This window comes from Papio anubis, chromosome 13 (genome assembly GCF_008728515.1).
Source record: "Papio anubis isolate 15944 chromosome 13, Panubis1.0, whole genome shotgun sequence".
NCBI lineage: Eukaryota > Metazoa > Chordata > Mammalia > Primates > Cercopithecidae > Papio > Papio anubis.
The window spans coordinates 23,081,941-23,102,432 of NC_044988.1; the positions used below are offsets into that span (position 1 = coordinate 23,081,941).

General features: G+C 39.0%; 1 long non-coding RNA gene across 1 annotated transcript; it reads left to right on the plus strand.

Annotated features, from left to right (window-relative positions):
• The first annotated feature begins 4,978 nt into the window (after nucleotides 1-4,978).
• On the plus strand, nucleotides 4,979-10,640 carry LOC103878414. The gene is made up of 2 exons (XR_002517642.2): nucleotides 4,979-5,941; nucleotides 9,451-10,640. It is a non-coding gene; the product is annotated as an uncharacterized LOC103878414 (long non-coding RNA).
• Nucleotides 10,641-20,492: the final 9,852 nt, after the last annotated feature.

Here is a 20,492-nt window from a genome sequence, read left to right on the forward strand (position 1 = left end):
TGGTCTCTCTGTCTATAGATATTTAATTTATTCTCCCAGAGTCTAGGTTAGCGTTTGTGAGGGTTGTTTGAATTTGCTTTCAGTGAATCTTCTGACATACAATATACAGATATGTTTTTAATAATACCGCCAATAAAATGTATGTATCAGATAACTTCCAGTGAATGGAGTGGAACTGCTTGTGATCAGGAATGATGCTTTCTCTGTATTGATAACGTCACGTAGGCACCTTCAAAGCCTGCAATCGGCCAGTTTGCTGAAGCAGCATTGCTGATTAGTTGATTAACTTAATAAAGTGGGGCTTTTGCTACCACTGCACTATCAAAGAATCACTCAATGATAAGTCCTTGAAAACATGTAAAATAAGTTAAAAGAGAGAAGAAACCGAGAAAGCCATTCATGACCACCGACAGAATTATGTCTCTGTGGTGGGCTGGCAGGGCAGAGCAGTAGCCCTCTGCTGTGATCCCCTTCAAAGAACCCCCTGAGCCACCCAAAGAAAGTTGATATGCCCACGGCTCTGTTCTTTTCAGGGGTAGATGGGGGTGGGAGCAGGAAGTGGGAACTTATAAAAGCCTTGCATCACACCCTGACTTGGGTCAGCTTCAACATTAATTTCTTTTTTAGTTTTTATCTTCATAGATTTAGGAGGATGAGTACAGTTGTGTTCCATGGATATAGTGTGCAGTGGTAAAGTCTGGACTTTTAGTGTAATCATCACCCGAGCAGTGGACATTGTACCCAATCAATAGCATTTCACCCCTCACCCCTCTCTTACCCTCCTGCCCACTGTAGCCTCCAATGTCTATTATTCTATTCTGTATGTCTGTGTGTACCCATTGCTTTGCTACCACTTATAAGCGAGAACATGTGGCATTTGACTTTGTGTTTCTGGGTTATCAAAAATAATTTCACCTTCAGAACTTCATTTGAATTTGGCTGAGGCTGTCATTGAGATCACATCACAGCTCAGCTTCTTCCTCTGCTTGTGTCTTTCCTTCTGCCACCATAGGTGTTGATTCCCCAAGAGCCTCCTGCACACTAATTTCAACCTACAACTTCCTCCGTGTGTACTAATGAAAGGGCCGATCTGGGCAGCTTTTATGTCCCAGGTTATCCCAGGTCTGGTAACCAGCCTGAGAGAAAGGACACCTAGTTCCTTAAGGCTGAATTGTCCCTCTGACTCTATCTAGCCATATATCCTAAATCAACCTCTGCATTCGTAAGACACCCTGACATTCATGTATTCCTTTCTTAACTACCTTGAAGAACAATCTCTCCCCAACAAAATTAGTTGCCTATTCAGATCCAGAGCATGTGAGATGATTTCAACTGAACTGAAGCCAAGATCCACGCCTAGCAACATTATCACGGTCTTTTGGGCAAAATGCCATGCTTTACGTGTCTGAATTCACAATTCAATAATGTTATATGCCTTATTCTATTTTCCAGAATGTTTCTTCGAATCCCAGATATTGAGACTATCATTTTGTAAGGAACTAGGAAGTGTTTAGTCATTTCTGTTACGTGTAAAGGACAAAATTTAAAATATTTCCCTAAATTTGTTATTTTTTCTATCTTGCTTTGAAATTTCTATCACTTGTAAGCTAACATTGTTTTCTGTGTGTGTTTTGGTGTCCCTGATTAAGCCTGCTATTGTGGTTCTGTTTTGACACTCTTGATGTCAATTTTCAGGAAACACCTGTCTAAAGAACAACGTAGAGCTCATCATACAGAAGTGAGCCAGCTATCTCTGCCAGACAGAATAGAGTTCTAGCATCTGTGTCTTCAGGCCAAATGATGTATGATCCAGTTTGATTTAATTTACTTATCATTCACATTGGAGGGAATTCAGAATACGAAGGTATGTTCACAAAGAGACCATTTCTGCCAAATTCAAAATAATTTCTAAGTGTTCCTGGAATGTGTGACTGTTGATTATTAAGTCAGAACTTACTTTCAGTTAAGGGATTCTCCCATTATATCTTTAGCCCAGTAGTGCCGAACTTGGTTGACCATGACTCTAGCTAATAGGTGATGTATGTATACTGTGAGAAAACCAATCTACCTCTTCAAATATCTTTCCTACTTAGCCAAGATTTGCAAGTACTGGAGAAAATGAGCTTTTATCTCTAAAAATGGTCAATCTTCCTAAGTGCTCTTTCTGTATTTTCTTGGCAGTTACATACACATGCTCACTTTCAAATTCAGAAATCATAATGATTGGCAGCAGGGGTGCCTCAATCTATGCACTCAAGTGTCCACACAATGTTGCCCCTCTTTATTGACTAGGGAATGAAATAAAAGCCAACTTCTGAGGGCTCTTTCTGCTGGGATGATAGAAGATTGACTCCTTTCTCCCTTTCTTGGGGTTTCCCTCTCTCCACTGGGGTGGGGGCCATGAATCTGGGGCCTTTTGCAGAGACAACACATTAGAAGTGAGAGCCCCTCATAGTCATTACAGCCATCTCTCTGCTTTGACAACTTCTGAGATGTTCCTTGCTCCTTCCCACACGGCTTCTTCAGTCCTGGCCTCTTCTGTTCTTTCTATGTCATGCTTGTGACCTGGAGCTTCCTGAAAGGCTGTCTGTGGCCATACTAGTTTGAAGCACTTCTCTCAAATCTTGTCACCTCCTTCAGAGCAGCACACAAATTCTCTTTCTCATGTAACCCAGTGCCTATTCTGCATTTCCTGAACTCCTTACCTCTATTCAGTGTACTTCTACTTTTTTTTTTTTTTTTGAGATAGAGTCTTGCTCTGTTGCCCAGGCTGGAGTGCAGTGGCACAATCTCAGCTCACTGCAACCTTGCATCCGGATTCAAGTGATTCTCCTGCCTCAGCCTCCTGAGTACCTGGGATTACAGGTGCCCGCCACCACGCCCGGCTAATTTTTGTATTTTTAGTAGAGACGGGGTTTCACCATGTTGGTCAGGCTGGTCTCAAACTCCTGACCTTGTGATCCGCCCACCTCAGCCTCCCAAAGTGCTGGGATTACAGGCGTGAGCCACCGCGTCTGGCCTACATTTCTTAATGGTGTAGCCATTGGAGGGGGAAAATACAGACAGACTTGAGATTTCTATAATTACCATTCCTCAAGATACAGAAATCTTATAATCTCCTCAAGAGCAGATTACTTGCTTTAATGTGTAATAATAATAAAAATACATTGTGTGTGTGGGGGGGGAAAGGACCACACAGATTGAGATTTTAATATCTGAACCTACTATTCAACCACAAATCTTATTAGCCATTTATTGAAAAGCTTTCTTGTTTTAGACAGATAGAACAGGCCCTGAGTAAAGAAAGGAAGATGCAGAGTGCCCTGCGAAGAACTTGTCACCAGCCAGCGAAGGTTGTGTCTCAAGCTTCAGTGCAAGTGTGGCCAGTATGGGTCCCAAAAAGTCAAGATGACTCCTGACAGCGGTAATCAGGTACAGGGATGCTCAGTGATGGGGAATCAAAGGCCTCTAGCCTAGTGCCGAAGTTTACATTCTTACCAGCTGTGAGATCTGGCGTGCCACTTAATCTCTCTGTCCTTTAGTTTCCTAATCTTTAAAATGGACAGACAATTTACAAAATAATTTAAACAGTTCCTGAAGTATTACAAAAGTGATTTTTGATGACAATGATTATTGATGAGAGCACCAGGACATGGGAAATGTAGATTATATATTCTACAGGATATATAATCCTATATATCCTGCCAGGACAGAAAGAATAACGTGGAGGAGAAATATTGAATTGACAGCATATTTACCTAGATGGAATGGAGTTAAAACTAGAAGAAACTGAATGTACTTTGGATTGGTAAGATTAAGTTTCCGGACAGCAGACGAAATGGATGTCTATAAATCCATTTTTCACAAGTGGGTCAAAGTGTCTATAAATTCATATCTTGCTGGATACTTAGATAATTCCCTTTTAAAAATAACATGTGGTGATAGTGAACCAGACACAAATACAGGATTTATTGGCAAGAACTAATTGATTCTAATTAGTTTGATACCTAATTTGGTTTTATGTTTCTCTCTTTGCGTTTTACCTCCAAATTGAAGACTCTTTACCTTAACAGCTTATACAGCATAATCTGTTAAACATTTCTGGAAAAAGAAATGTATCATTCCCTTTGAAAGTTATTCATTCCAATCATAAAATGCCACAGGCTTTCTCCTCCCCCACCTCACCCTGCCCCCATTCAGAATTCTCTAGGGAAAGAAATGGTAGGGAGATGAAAGTCCTTTAAGACTTCTCCTTTTAAGAAATGAGACTCTCTTTTCCCTAATTTAATTAAAATAAACATGACTTGAGAAAGAACATGAAATACCTGCAGGTTTAATTCTAGTTTCTCTCCATCTGTCAGACCCATATTTTCTGAAATGACCTAGCAGCTGTGCTGCAAAGACGCTCTACATTAATGTTCTCCTTTATCCATGTATAAGACTCAAGCTTTAGTAAATATTTTAATATTTTGTTTATATTAGGTATAGCCACCTTTTAAAAATGCCATTGAAAGCTTAATGTTTTTCTTTGAAGGGTAGAATATTGGCAATTGAAATGGGACATCTAGCTCTATAATTGTTGACCTATGAGAAGATTTGGAAGAGTCTTCTTGTTTATAACTAAATTTCAAATCGTACCATGAGAGTCACTTTTCAGTGATTCAGAATGGACCATGGTCTGCTGCTATGAGTAGAGGCGAACATATATATATATATATATATATATATATATATATATATATATATTTTTTTTTTTGACACAGAGTCTCGCTTTGTCACCCAGGCTGGAGTGCAGTAGCCCGATCTCTGCTCACTGCAAGCTCCGCCTACCGGGGTCACACCATTCTCCTGCCTCAGCCTCCCGAGTAGCTGGGACTGCAGGCACCTGCCACCATGCCCGGCTATTTTTTTTTGTATTTTTAGTAGAGATGGGATTTCACCATCTTAGCCAGGATGGTCTCGATCTCCTGACCTCGTGATCTGCCCGCCCTGGCCTCCCAAAGTGCTGGGATTACAGGTGTAAGCCACCGCGCCCAGCCGAGGTGAACATACATTTTATATGGTCTCAAAACAATCATAGGTTTGTGAAACAAAGAAATAGTAATTTGGTGATAATACCTGGACACAAAGGGATGCTTTACTCCATCATTCTGTCATTCAACTACTTATTTATTGAGCACTTATTATACTAGGCATGACTGGAGGAGCAGGGAAAGGGACTTTATTTAGATACAGATCTTGCTTTCAAGCATGTTAATGCTTAAGATTCCTTTAACAGGATGAAATAATATGTGTCCCCCAAGAGGAAGAAATCAAGGATTATTTCTTAGGAAGGGTGAGAGGGGAGTATATGTGATTAACAGAACCCTGATAGAAAAGCCTTAAATCTGAGCCAGCTTTGAAAGATAGATGGGATTTCAGAATGTGTCTTCAGGGGGACAGGTCTTTTTTTGGGAAGCAAGAGCAGAGGCACATTCGGAGGAGGCAGGAAGGGACAGAGTGTACGCGGGGAGGGTGAGAGCTGCACAAGAAATGAAAGGCAGTTAAACAATAATATTCACCATAGTTGATATGAGCTGAGCAAGGAACTTTCACACAATAGTGCTTCTTAAAACCCCCTCTGGTGTGTACTAATAGTCAACAGGAACTTGGTAGTGTAACCAGAGAACTGCTGTGAGGTTTACATTTCTTTAAATCTGGACCTTTAAAACATTTTTACAAAGTTTGCATTTTATTCCATAATACAAGTACATTTGTTTTCAGATAAAAAGTCTTAAATTATTTTCAGGAAAATGCCACAGTTTTGTATCATGGGAGTGGCCCGCATCCTTGGATGTACGTGACCTGAGTTTGAGAAGCATGGACATACATTTGCTCACATACTAATAGCAGAAGATAAGTACAGAAAGGAAGATTAATGTCAGATTGTGGTTGGCCTTGAGTGAGTAGTTCTTCTTCTTCTCATTTTTTTTTTTTTTTTTTTTTTTGTTTGATACAGAGTTTCGCTTTATCACCCAGGCTGGAGTGCAGTGGTGCGATCTTGGTCTCTAACCTCCACTGCCCAGGTTCCATTGATTCTCCCCACTCAGTTTCCCGAGTCGCTGGGACTATAGGCATCTGCCACCATGTCCAGCTAATTTTTGTATTTTTAGTAGAGACAGGGTTTTGCCATTTGGCCAGGCTGGTCTCAAGCTCCTGACTTCAGGTGATCCACCCGCCTCGGCCTCCCAAAGTGTTGGTATTACAGGCATGAGCCACCACGCCCAGCCTTGAGTGAGTAGTTCTAAGCTAATGCACTCAGTGGGAATTTTTTAGGAAATGAGGGATGATAGGTTTTAAAGCAGGATAGGCACAAAACCCAAACTTGCTTGAGCCAGCAGGACTGACTTGGTAGCAATATTTCACATGGATTAGCTGGGGAAGAAGAAAGGAAAGCAGAAGCCCAATTAATAGCTACCAATGCAATCCAGCGTAGTGGTAGATATAAGGTAACAGAAGAGAAAAAAATACAGCATAGACTAGGAAAGGATGGAACTTGAAAGCTGATTGGAAGTTGGTGGATAATGATGAGAGAGGAACACACACTCTGGGTAACTCTAAGGCAGGTAACTGAAAGGTCCACTAAAGGAAATAGAAAATGTAAGGACCAGAGGAGCAAATTTGAAAGTAAAAGCCCATATGTTCCACTTTAAACCATTAAATTTCAGATAGCCAAGTTCCATTCTAGCAACCTGATGTCAAGAAGCATGAACTTTTTTTCAAAATTTCCATTTATTGCATTAAGGATGCATGGACTTCCAGTAAAATCTTAGATGTACTTAGTAATGATGTATCAATATTTTAAATCTATTTGTATATTTATGTAGTTTTAATCACTTGTTACTACTAAAATATAACTTAATTCGGATTTTTTTGTTAAACATTAGAGATTTGGGGATTAAAATAAACAAGTTTCAATTAATAAACACAATACTTTCTTAGCATAGAGAAACATGATAAGAGATTAACAAAAGACTTTGAAGAATTAAATATATTTTATTACAATTAAATTGTATAAGGGAAGTAAAATACAAATTCAAGGAGAAAAGGAAAAGGTAAACTGGGAAAGGGTAGCTTCTTAATGTCCTTTTAAAATAGATGATGGGATGTATCACATTGTATGTATGTAGTTTCCATTGGATACATTTAAAATTGATGCGATTTCTATTTTGAAATATCAGTATTTACAATGTAGGAGAAATTGCATGCTTTTCAGCTATTTAAACTTACAATGAAAAAATTGTAAATATCAATTTAGGAAATGTCAAAGGGGATATATTGTTATTCAAATTATTTTAGGAGATACTTGAGCAAAATAAATTTGAAGAGCACTGCTCCAACATATGTAATTTGGAAATCGGGAGGTTCATCTTGCAACTAGACTGGAATCGCCTCTTTGGATGCTGCTTTTCTGAATTTTTGTTTCTTCTTGTTCCTCTTCACTTTGCTTGGACAACTCAGTGTGGCTGCAGCATGGAGTTTGTAGCTGGTGGTTTCCCTTGATGCAGTATTGCTAACCCCCAAAAGGTCCCTAGATGGGGGTGGTGGTTTGGGTGAAATACTGAACACCTGCCAGGCCTCATGCTGGGTGGAAATCCTGGCTTTGTTTCATCCTTGGTGTGTGACCTTGGGCAAGTCACCCAACTTCTCTGAGTCCTATCTGTAAACAACTGATGTGGTTATATAAGGGTTAAGTAAAATCATGTCTACACATTACTTTGCACCATTTAGCATAAGATAACAACTCAGTATAGTTCTTTTTTTTTTAAAATTATACTTTATGTTCTAGGGTACATGGGCACAACGTGCAGGTTTGTTACATATGTATACATGTGCCATGTTGGTGTGCTGCACCCATTAACTCTTCATTGACATTAGGTATATCTCCTAATGCTATCCCTCCCCCCTCCCTCCACCCCGCAATAGGCCCCGGTGTGTAATGTTCCCCTTCCTGTGTCCAAGTGATCTCATTGTTCAATCCCCACCTATGAGTGAGAACATGCAGTGTTTGGTTTTCTGTTCTTGAAATAGTTTGCTGAGAATGATGGTTTCTAGCTGCATCCATGTCCTTACAAAGGACACAAACTCATCCTTTTTTATGGCTGCATAGTACTCCGTGGTGTATATGTGCCACATTTTCTTAATCCAGTCCATCATTGATGGACATAGTTCTTTTTAACTATTAAGAGTTGTGTATAGTCTTTATATATAGTATAGAACAAACAGTAGTTGTTCTCAGGGCAACTGGCACCTTCCCAAGTAGGTGAATTTAAAGACCTTTATCAGTTTTCTGCTTACCTTTTCTCTTTTAAGCAAAACAAGTGTTTCATTAAGTAAATGACTAACACAGGTAAATGACAGTAAAATGTTGAAATTGTTTTTGTTATGCACTCTGCTTTCCATCAGCCTTTAAACACCTTTTCTATCACTGGAGTATTGCTTTATTTGTGGGCCCTAAGGTAGTGTGTACAGGTAGGATGCACTATGGCTCTATAAATCAGAGGCATTTACCCAAGCCTCGGGTTGGGAGGTGAGGAATGTGGATCTACTCTCCAGGTGAGGGTTCAGTGGAGCCATGAAATGTTCTTGGACACTTTCAAGTCTCTGGCACAGAAGTGGTCCTAGTGCTGGTGACCATAGTGATGGGAGGAGAGTCATGTCGCTGGTGGCTGTGACAACTTTAGCACCTAGTTCGTGGTGGCAGAAGTAGGAGATAACCCATACAACTACTTTTGGACAATTTATGTATCTTTGCAGAAAGCATGGCACCTATTTTGGAATCTCAGCCTTCTCAGATCTTCTGTAATTCTCTAATATCCTTTCAACAAACTTCTTTATCGGCTTCACCAGTCTACTACTTCCCAGAATGAAACAAATATACAATAGGTGATTTTAACAGGGCAAGTTTTGAAAGAAACAGGTACCTATGGTCTCATATTAGTCACAGCCTAATCTGATCTGGATCTTCCTCAGACTATTTTAGACTCTCCTTTTATGATACCACACCTTACACACATAGTGCTATCTCATTGGTGCCTGCAAATCTCCAGGCTTTGTGTAAGGAAGCTATATTCTTCTGGTCTTTTAATTTGGAAGTTCTCAAACTTTTATCTGTTGTCAACATAGTGGATGAATATGAAATCATACCTGTCGTAGCAGTGGGGTGCTATGGGAGTAGAGGTGAACTGGAGACACTGCAAACTGGAGAAGCTGGAAAAAATAAGAGCATTTACTGGATGAATGTAATTTGAAAAACTGCAGAGCAAAAGCTGCTTTACCAATGTTTACCCCTCACACTGTCTACCACACCCCGACAGAATTAATCTAGACTTGATATTTGTTTTATAAAGTCAGATCATAATGACAGACCTTAGATAGTAGTAAATAATATTTGTATTCTCCTTTTTATAGGTTTATGTAGAAAAGGAAGGACAACATCCCAGGAATGTGACCTTCTGAGAGGGACTTTGTCCTATAATTCATCCGTCTGGGGAACAAGCATGAAATAAGACTTGAAGACAAAGAAAGGCTGAATGCAATAGTAAGCCGGTATAAAAATTATGTTCTGGGAAGCAAGGCTACGAGTTACAGAGGACCACTTTATTTATTTCTGTGTATTTATTTTCAATTGGTGTGATATTTAGAGTAGTCAATCCTTTTGACCCCTCTTAACTACTTATTGATCAGAATACTGCTAATTCCGCATGATGCACATACTTTTTAAAAAAGACTTCTTCAATTAAAGTGATGAATGTAATTCATTTATTCTTCAAATTTGCTCTGATATGAATTAATGAAAAAATGCATTACAGCCTTTTTGTAAAAGATGAGGGAAAGGTAAGTAAGGCATGCTCTCTCTGAGGGCTTCAGATTTTATCTCTAATACTCAAGATGATAAAGTTGATATTACATTCGCCTTAGATATGTTAGTAATCAAGTGTGGCCAGATAGCTGCCTCCTGATTACATATCTGAGAAGATAAATATGGTATTTATGTCAATCAAAGTCAACTCCAATTCACTTTTTGACTAGTTCCAAGTTTAATAGAGTGTTCTGCAAACAGAAGAAGCTTAAGAGATCAGCCGAAAATGAAAAAATTATTTACCCTTCAGCCATCTTCAGGCTAAAGATACATAGTCCCTCAATATATTCATTGAATGTGAGAAAGGCTGCAAAACTTTGCAGGTTTACTGATATGGCATAACTTTGGTTCATGAAAAAAAGTGTTTTTTTTAAATTATGAAAACAATGTCACAACATTACAAAAAATTTGGCAAATACTAGGAAAAATATCAATCATAATTTAAACACTCAAACATTAAACCAAATGCAATATTTTTGATATTCGTGGGTTCTCTTCCTTTTTTTTTTCATTCAAACCATCTTCCATTATTGCAATCATAATGTACTTATAAAAACTTTGTTCCTTCTTATTAGAGTTAGCTGAAGAAGGATTTTTAGGTATTGCCATATGGACTTATAATTATCAGTTTTAAAATTGCACAGTTTTCAATCAGGTAGATGCACTATAATTTAACATTCTCTTAACTGTGGACATCTTGTTTACTTTTAACTTTTTACATAAAAGAGTTTCCAATGAATGTCTCGTGTTCATTGTGTTTTCCATTTTGGGGAGAATTTCTTTAAGATAATTCCTGGACTACATAATGACATTGTTAAAAATTGGTGACTTTGGTAAGACCAATTACAGGGGGGTGTTAGAGACTAAAAGCCAGTTTTCAGTGGGTTGAGGGGTGAGTGGGGGTGACATCCTAGAACATTTTTCTGCTGACTGTAGAAAATATTTTCGAGAAAAAGATTGAAGCTATAGGAACAGGAAAGAATGACTAAATGAAGGAGGTCCTGAAAAGGCAGGAGGGGTCCAGAATTGCTGAATGCCCATAGAAAGTTAATAGTAGGAAAAGGAACATCTGCCCCTCAAAGTGAGGGAAATCACAATTGTAGATATGGATGCAAGTTAGCCTGTTGGTTTAGTGGCAAGAAGCTGAGGGAGTTCCAGGGTTCATTTGCCTAGAGGAGAACAGAGAATATCTATAACAGTCATTATTAAGAGTGAAATAAAATAGACTAATAATCATAATAGCTTGAATTTTCTCTTGTGCACTCACCATGTGATTGCAAGTGTGCTGAGTGCTTTTTATGAATAGTCCCATAATAGTTGTGTCATTTTCCACCAATTCTCAATGGCACTAGTATAGGCAGAGTGAAGAATTTACTCAAATATGAGTTTTTGCAAGGTTAGTAGCATGGAAGAGCAATGCTAAGAGGCAATTAAGAACCTTGGCATGAGAGATTTGAAGGTTGGGATCATCCTTCTCATATAGGTGGTAGAGGGTATAGAACAACATGCACTGTTGAATATTTTATGCAGAAATAAGGACAAATGTGTGCCACAGCATTGGCAGAATAAACCATAAATAAAAGGACAATTCGTGGGGCCAAATCTTTCGTATTACTGGAAGAAATCTGACTCTGATATTACTGGTTTATTTCCCCACTAGCTGGGCATGTCCTCTATTTCTGCACGGAGCTCCAATGATATACAGGTAGAAAGCACAGTGGAAATGTAGAGTTTAAACATCTTGAGTGGTCCTAATAATAAGAGGATTCATATATTTTCATTAACATCATCCTAGAGAGGCATACAGCACAGGCTTCAGGGCCAGCCTGCTTGAATTAGATCTAGGCTCTGCTACTTACCAGCTGTTAACTCTCAGTCAGTGTTTCTATGCCTCAGTTCTCTCACCTGTAAAAAGGCAATGGTAATGGTATACGCCTCATAAGATTATTTTGAAGATTATAAAATCAAAACCTACAAAGCACACAGAGAAGCTAAGTTTAGAGTAGCTGCCGTCAGGTTTATTATTAAAATAACAACTACCACTTGTTGAGGCTGTAAGTACTAATGATATGCTAAAGACTTTATTACTTTAGTTCATCTGATTCTCACAAAAACTTCCTGAGATAAGCTTATTTTCTCCATTTTACAGATGAAGGAACTGAAGTTTAAAGAAATTAAATCACTCACTTTATGCCATTCCGACTTAGAAATGACAGAGCTTGGATTCAAATCCAAGACTGTTTGAACCCAAAGTATTATGCAACTTTCTTGAGCCGGTGTGTGTGTGTGTGTGTGTGTGTGTGTGTGTGTGTGTGTGTGTGTGTGGTGTGTTCTTCTGTTTCTCTCTCTTGCTAAAGCTCTTAAAGTTTGTTCTGGAGCTCTCGCAGATGTGGCTTATCCACATGCCATCACGTTTCTTTACCATTTCCTTCCTGTCCATCAGACCCTGCCATGTTTTCCCTCACTGGAGCCAGCACAGCATCCTGCTTTGGCAGAGGGGTGAGCTTAGGCTACCAAAGCCACTAGTACATCGATAGGCTTATGTAAACCCTAAAATGAACAGAATTGCCAGGAGGGCTTATTAAAAACAGGTTACTGGCCTCATGTTGAAGTCTATGATTGTAAGGTTTGGAGTAGGGTCTTAGAAATTCCATTTTTCACAAGTTTCCAGATCGGAGAATCACAGTTTGTCATATCTTTGTGTCAGTATCCTAGAGTCCTCATTTTAATCAATTATATTTATAACAAAATACGACAAAAACAAACATTGTTGTATTATACAAAAGAATGAGAAACTCATTTAAAAATCCTAAACGGATTACTTCCTTTTGGCTTACATTTGTCTACTATCTCTTTGCTCATTGCCTTTTTTCATGTTGTTTTAAGTGTTTCTTGTAAGTGGCATGCAGCTGGTTCGTGGCTTTTATCCTGTCTGTATTTCAGCTAAACATGCATGCATGGATCTGGTTTCTTAGTGTTTTTGTTTCATCTTTTCCTACATTTTTTGATGTTTTAGATTGCTCATTTCCTTTTCCTTTTTCTCAATTATTGGCCTCCTTAAGATTCTGTTTGTCCAAATTTTTCTTTTATAATTTGGAGGGCCTCTTGTCTGCATATTTTTATTCCAATAAAGATGACCACCCCTCTCCTTGTTCTCTTAATGGGATGTGGAAGATTCTACTGTAAGTTCTGCACAAGGTACCCGTTATTCCCTAGGTCACACTCTGTTTCTCTAGCACCATGCTGTAATACCTTGCTCCTCCAGCCTCTTCTGTAGAGTCAGCCCTATGAAAAGCCTTTATTTCTCTCCTCTCCTCTCTTCCCTCAGCCCTGTGATGTCTTTGGAATGTTTTACCTTTACTCTCTTCCCATCTATCTTCAAGTCCTAGGGTTCGCTAAGACTACTTATTGCTTATTCGAATTTTAGAAATGAGTCTGTGTACTTCCACCTGAGAGTGGCAATGAAGGCAGTGGGTCCCTTGGCTTTATTAAATTACACCATTGAGACTTTTTCTCTTCTTTCTCTTCCTCCTCCTTTAATTAAGGCTTTATTCTCTGCAGGTGGCTACCTTGCACTTCATTGTCTCAAAGGAGCTTGGCCTGGGCTGTAGAATGTTCTGTGCGTGCTTGCCTGTGTGTGCACCTGTGTGTATGCACATGGTTCCAGCAGCAGGGATAGTAGTTTCCCAAATACAGAAACATCCAGGGAGCTAGCTGTTGTTCCACCCGTTTCTGTGCCTATTTAGAAAGCAAACTGAATGAACAAGAGTGAGATAACTTTTTGTAGGGATAACCTTGAATGCATGTAATTTATTGTAAGCAGGTATATGATTTTTGTCTAGTTATCAATGACTTGTGGCATAGCTCACAATAGTCCTTAACACAGTCTGTTGTGCCCTAACCCACGATGAACCACCTCTGATTCTTGGCATTCCTGAAACTTGTCCTCAATCCTCCAGCTTTCCTGAGATTTCAGCATCCTTAACAAAGCACAGGTACCTGTCTGGCTGCACATCAAGGAGCATGTAGTTACCCTGCTGTTCTCTGCACAGATGGAGCACGTTGTCCCCTTATAAAAGGTAAAGGAACCTTTCAAGAAGAGTCTAGGCTCACCTTTTAACAATTTGTTTTTGGGTCCTGAGGTCAGTTTACATCATTGTCTTTACCAAGATGAGGTGTGGTGTGCTCTCTACTCTCGGAGAAGATATCCCAATATTTGCTTGTGCCTTTTGAAGGACTAATTTGCCTTCCTAAATAATTTCAAGATGTGTCTTTATTTTATGTTAAAATTTCCATTTGAAGGCTTGGCGAATCTGTCATTTCCTTTTTTTTTTAAGTAGACACCCTTGGGACGTGTCCCTGACACTGTGAAATAGGCTCTGTTGGGTGTAAGGTTTATGAATATGAAATGAAGGAAATGTGCATGATTGTAAAGCAGTTTTCATTGAAACTCTCTTTTGTTTGAGCACAAAATCTGTAACAGTGTATGAAACACTTAATTAATGAACCTAATCCTCGAAAAAAATGTGAAATAAGAAGACCAAAGTGGGATTGTAACTTTTCTAAATGTTTTACCATTTAGCAACCAGTTTATGCCTAAAATAGAGTCTTAACATCAACATCATTTAAAAATTACTGATTGTCACCTCTTTTGGAGTTTCGGAGGTTTACTTCTTTAACTATTTCTTTAATGAAAACATAAACTTTTAATTACAGGTTTTCTATGTTTATTTTTTTTAAATAGAAAAGTCTCCAAAGACATAGGACTTCAGTCTGGGTCTCACTCTGATGAGATGAGGTAAGGTATAGACATTCCAAACAAAACAAATGGTAACACTCACCACTTTAAAGTGAACACAGGTCATTGTCTTCCTGAATATTAATATGCACATGCAGAAATTCAGTTAAATGTTACTGTTTTTCTTTGAAAAATTAACAGCAAAAGGGAGATAAGAGATTAAATTACAGAGAGATAAAGAGAGAGACAGAAGGGCTCTTGCCCACTTGGCCCCCTTACCTGGGAGTTAGGCAATTCAACTTAGAAAACGCATGGTGTCATTTTTCTAGCTCTGTATGTTTAATCTGTGCACTTTTCCAAAATGTGTGTGTTAAAACATCAACCTCCCAGAATTATGTAAAATAGAAAGTGCATTGAACCTGAGGTTGAAAGACCTTTAAACTAAAGAGTAGCCTGAAGGTCTAGTCTCTGACTTGAAAACTTCTTAGTTATGACCTTGGAAAAAAGCTGATGAATCATTCTCAACCCTACTTAACTCTTTTACAAAAGAATGTTGTGAAGATCAAAGACGATGGACATGCAACTCCTATTTTTTTGTTTATATTTTAACTCTTTCCAAAACTATAAAGTACCCTTTACATCTAAGGCATTCTTCCATTTCTCCAAATATTTGTGCATGGTCAGGGAGCTTTCTGTTTCAAATGATGGATGTGCTCACATGGGAACGCATTCAGAATGAATTTACAATTAATTGCTGTTTGACTACAGAGATAATTGAAAACAGCCAAATTTGAATCTTTCAGAAAAACAAAAAAAAGCATAGTTCCTCATCTTATATTTTTATAGAGCTGAACCCATGAAACCTTGACAAAGTGGAATTGTGGATGCCCTGTAGGGTTTCCACACATGCTCTTGACTACCTGCCATATGCATAGGTACCCCTGTAGTTTTCCCCAAATAGTACCTCACATTCCAAGTGACATCCTCTGCTTGAACTCCATCTACAGCCTACATGTATTCTAGCTTTAGAAACATTGGCCACCTGTTCCATTTTCCCCTACATCTGAAAATCTATTTCTTTATTACACACTGTTAGGGTAGAGAGATGAAAGGAAGGGAGAGACAAGGAGGGGGCTCAACAGTTGAGACAGGTTTATTGAGAGTAAACCTGAGAAGAGCTTCTGGCCCTCAGGGTCAGGAGCAAACTTCTCTTACAGCCTAAGGCTTTTTAAAAAGGCCCAGTGGGGGAAGTGTGTTCTAAGAAGGGTTCCTATCGGGGAGGGGTTAGGAAAGTGCTGGCTAGGCTTGGATAAGCTATGTTGAGATTAGAGTCATTATGTTCTGTTGAAGATATGGGTGGGGCTGACATCTGAGGTTTGGTCAGGTAGCAATGGACAGTTCTGAGAAATAAAAGCTTGATACTTTAAGATGGTGGAATCTCCTTAAGATGGCGGTACTCTTGAACTTTCACATACTTCAACGAAGCAAGAAAATTTAGCCAACTCTAAATTTGCGATGAGACTCAAAAAAGACAGTATAGCAAAGTCAGGCCCCGGAATTTGGATTTTTACCTTTATTTATTCATACAGTGTTCATGAGGGATAGAACAAGTGGTTGTTCTCAATCATTTACTGTATGATTGTTCTTAATCATCTCTCTGTGGATAAGGATTATCAAATTGAGAAGGAGTAGGGACTCTCTGGCATTTTTATTGAAGTAGTGGATAGACAATGTTGAGGATATTTTAATCTTGTTCTATCTTTGAGGCTCCATGACCTTTGAGAAGAAACATCTGATTCAGACCACAGCAAAATGAAAACACATACACACACACACTGTCACACACACACACACACACCCCTCTTAAGGAGGTAGACACTGCAGTTAGCGTAAAGCATTTTGTTTTTTCTTAATAGTAGATTCTAGTTCTCAAAAGAGTTTTCTCTGAAAAACAAACACACACACACACACAAAACAAAAGCAAAAAGAAAAAACACTGAAACCTCTCTATCTTTGACTTGTTAAATCAACTTTGGAAAGTTTCTGAATATTATGCTTTCCTGTGATTACATGTGGAGAGCAGAAGACAGGAAACCTACTGTGACATATTACTTTAATAAAGTGATTATCTTTATTATGCTCATGATTTGTCACCAGAATTTCATTTCTTGTTAGATTAACTCTCAAGCATTATAATTTGGACGGTTATCGGGTTGCTGTCAAAACTTGAAATACTTCTACTAAATTCATTTTTTTAAAAAATTTATCTCATTGGAAGGATACAAGAAGTTGTATAATATGGATATACTATAAAATTCTTCAAAATTTAAGCAATATCACATTTGTACTTTGGCGTCTGTCCCCAAAATATTCTAAAATAATACATTTAAATCTATTTTGTCTGTGTCACTTCACCACTATAAAATTTGCATATTCTTTTCTATTTTTTAAAAATATTTTTTCTGACACTATCCACCTGGAGACATTCTTTTCATTTATATGCTATAAGTTGATTATATGCAAATCTCACTTAAGAGGTGGCTTAAGGCACATTGGGGCTCAGATAGAAATGTCCCTATCATAGAGATTCAAGGTTTTATTCTCATTGTCACCCTAGAACAATCTCACCCTCACCCTAGACAGGTAAATGGACTTGTCAGAGAAAATTAGAAATTGCAAATGTTTAAACGAGCATCAGATAGGGGCAGACAATGTTGGTTTCCTAAACCAATAGCTATGCCCCTCTTCTTGTTTAACAGAATGCCAATTATGTCAAGGGATCTTGGAATTAGAAATTTGTTCCCAGACATGGACACAAGGAGGAGAACAACACACACTGGGGCCAGTCTTGGGGTGAGGGGCAAGGCGAAGGTGAGCATTAGGACAAGTAGCTAATGCATGCAGGACTTAAAACCTAGATGATGGGTTGATAGGTGCAGCAAACCACCATGGCACATGTACACCTATGTAACAAACCTATATGTTCTGCACTTGTATCCCAGAACTTAAAGTTAAAAAAAAAAAAAGAGAGAGAGAGAAATGTATTCCAAGACAGTATACCTCTCCAGCCCTGGAGAATAACCATAACTGATCTGGGCCAAGCAAATTAATCTTAGTCCCTTTTGCCAGGGACTTGTACAGAGATGGATGTATGAGGAGTTCTGTAGAGCCATCTGAGATACTTACTGGGTAGTTTGAGAGGTTTCTGGGAAACATTTTTCTCTCTGATGAAAAGGGACAGACATGTGAGAAGAATTGATCCCTCCCCTACTTTTTCATTTTTTTGATATTGTGAAGTGAGGATGTGTTGCTTGGAATGGCAGTAGTTGTTTGATGACCATGAGAGGAAAACATGGAGGGTAAAACCCACTTGCTGAGGATGGCAGCATAGACAATGAAAACCACTAGATTCCTAGCGGCACCATGCTGCGGAGCTAACCTGCACCAACCTACCTTATACTTTGTTATATAAAATAATCATTGCACTCATTATTCAAGCTACTAGTCATTGTTTTGTTTTGTTTTCTATTCTGTCACTTCCAGCCAAAACTATGCTTATTGACTTACAAGCTTTCTTTGGTTCACCAGTTGGCCTGTCCGAAATGGTGGAACAGAAGACTGTGTGGCATATGGGGACTTACATATCCATTAGCTGACTTCTTTGAAGATTTAGCAGGCCTTTTCACCGTAATAATGACAACTATATCTTGTGACATACATTCACAAAACACATTCTTCACTATACGTATTACTTGCCCAAGCTATTTCACAGAGAAAAATACTTTGAGAAGCAAGATTCCGGGTTTGTTTCTTATTATCCATGCCTTGGTCTTAACACTTAATTTGTCACCATGCTGTCCTTGTGCCACACGGTCATCAGTTACAGACAATATCTCTTAATGAATTCATTGACTTACTCCTTGCCATGCTGGATTTACTTTTCTGATGGTTTCCACATTTTTCTCATCTACGCAGCCCCCAGTTCACCTTTGTGAAGTACTACCTGCCAACCAGAGAAATGAACATCCATCCTTCCCACCTCCACTCTATCTTTCATGAGTTCTGTTCCAGGTTTATTTCTAAACACAGCTCAGCTTGGATTCAAGACCTTAGTTGGAATTCTTCCTTTTCCCCCTCATTAGGGTATTTTAAAGCAAACCCAAGAATCATAGAATTTTGTTTGTAAATATTTCAAAACATATTTTGAATTTTCTAAGACCTCTCTTTAAAAACGACATTCCACCACAATATCATTCTCATACTTAAAATGAACAATTCCTTTATCAGTCTGTTAAAATTCCTTGATTATTTCATTAATGTAATTTTATATTTGATTTGTTTGAATTAGGATGTAAAGTTCACACATGAAGCCTGCATATTCTTAATGACTACATTGGACATTACTGAAACTTGTTCTTGGTTTTTTTCAAAACACCTTGTTTTTTTTTTTGTTTTGTTTTTTTGAGATAGAGTTTTGCTCTTGTTGCCCAGGCTCGAGTGCAATGGCATGATCTCGGCTCATCGCAACCTCCACCTCCCAGGTTCTCCTGCCTCAGCCTCCTGAGTAGCTGGGATTACAGGCATGTGCCACCAAGCCTGGCTAATTTTGAATTTTTAGTAGAGATGGGATTTCTCCATGTTGTCAGGCTGGTCTCGAACTCTCAACCTCAGGTGATCCGCCCACCTTGGCCTCCCAAAGTGTGTCTTGTTATTTTTTATGACATATCTTTTTACTTGCCTTAAATTTCTATTTCTTCCTTCAGCTCTCTAAATTTTAAAATACTTTTTATAAAATATCCTTCAGTTTGTTCTGTTATCCAAGTTCTTGAAATATCCATTCTTCATTTGTTAGGCCGGCTGACTGGTTTCTCATTGTGATTTGTTATTTTTGTCTCTGAATCCAACTTGGAGGAGGAGGATGTTTGCAATGGATATCCTTTGTGTCCTACAGGAGGGGTTCCCCACCCCTGGGCTGTATCTGTGGCCTGTTAGGAACTGGGCCGCATAGCAGGAGGTGAGCTCAGGTGAGTCAGCATTACTGCCTGAACTCCACGTCCTGCCAGATCAGCTGCGGCATTAGATTCTTGTAGGAACCTCCGAACCTTGTGAACTGTGCACGTGAGGGATCTAGGTTGTGCACTCCTTAGGAGAATCTAATGCCTGTTGATCTGAGGTGGAACAGTTTCATCCTGAAGCCATCCCCCTCCTCTGATCCCTGGAAAAATTGTCTTCCATGAAGCCATTCCCTGGTGTCAAAGAGGTTGAAAACCGCTCCCCTATGGGATGGTTTGACATTGGCTTCTAAAGGTGTCACCAGTTGCAGGTTAGCTTTGATCATAGTTCCTTGGCTTGGAGGCCCCATTTCCTAAGAGTAGTGTTCACTCAGACCCACGCTTGCTACTTCAAGTGAGGGAACCCTGAGGAAATCCAGAATCTTGAACTAGACTGAATCAAGGCCTTAGTTCTACGGAGATCCCCAGGTCATCTGAGGCCAGTTTGTGAAGCTCTGCAGTAGAGGGATCTTCTTGGGTTTCTAATTTCTAACAGATAAATCTGCTTTTATTCACGTCCCTGAGGAGAAAGAAGCATTCAGCTCCCTTCTTCAGGCAGGTAGGTAGAGTTTTCAATTGCCTATTTCAGAAGCAGGGCTAGCTCTATGATTGTAGCTCCTCATGCACAAGGAGCCTGTGTCTTGGCTGTGCCTCTCGAGCTAGGGGTGGAAACCCTAGCCCCAGGGGGCTACCAGCTATTTCTATATTGTCATGAGCTCCTGGGTTTTGCCAAACCAAAGAATCTGATTTTGTGTTCTCACTTCATTTCTGGTACCTTTCTTTACATCAACATTTTCTAGGT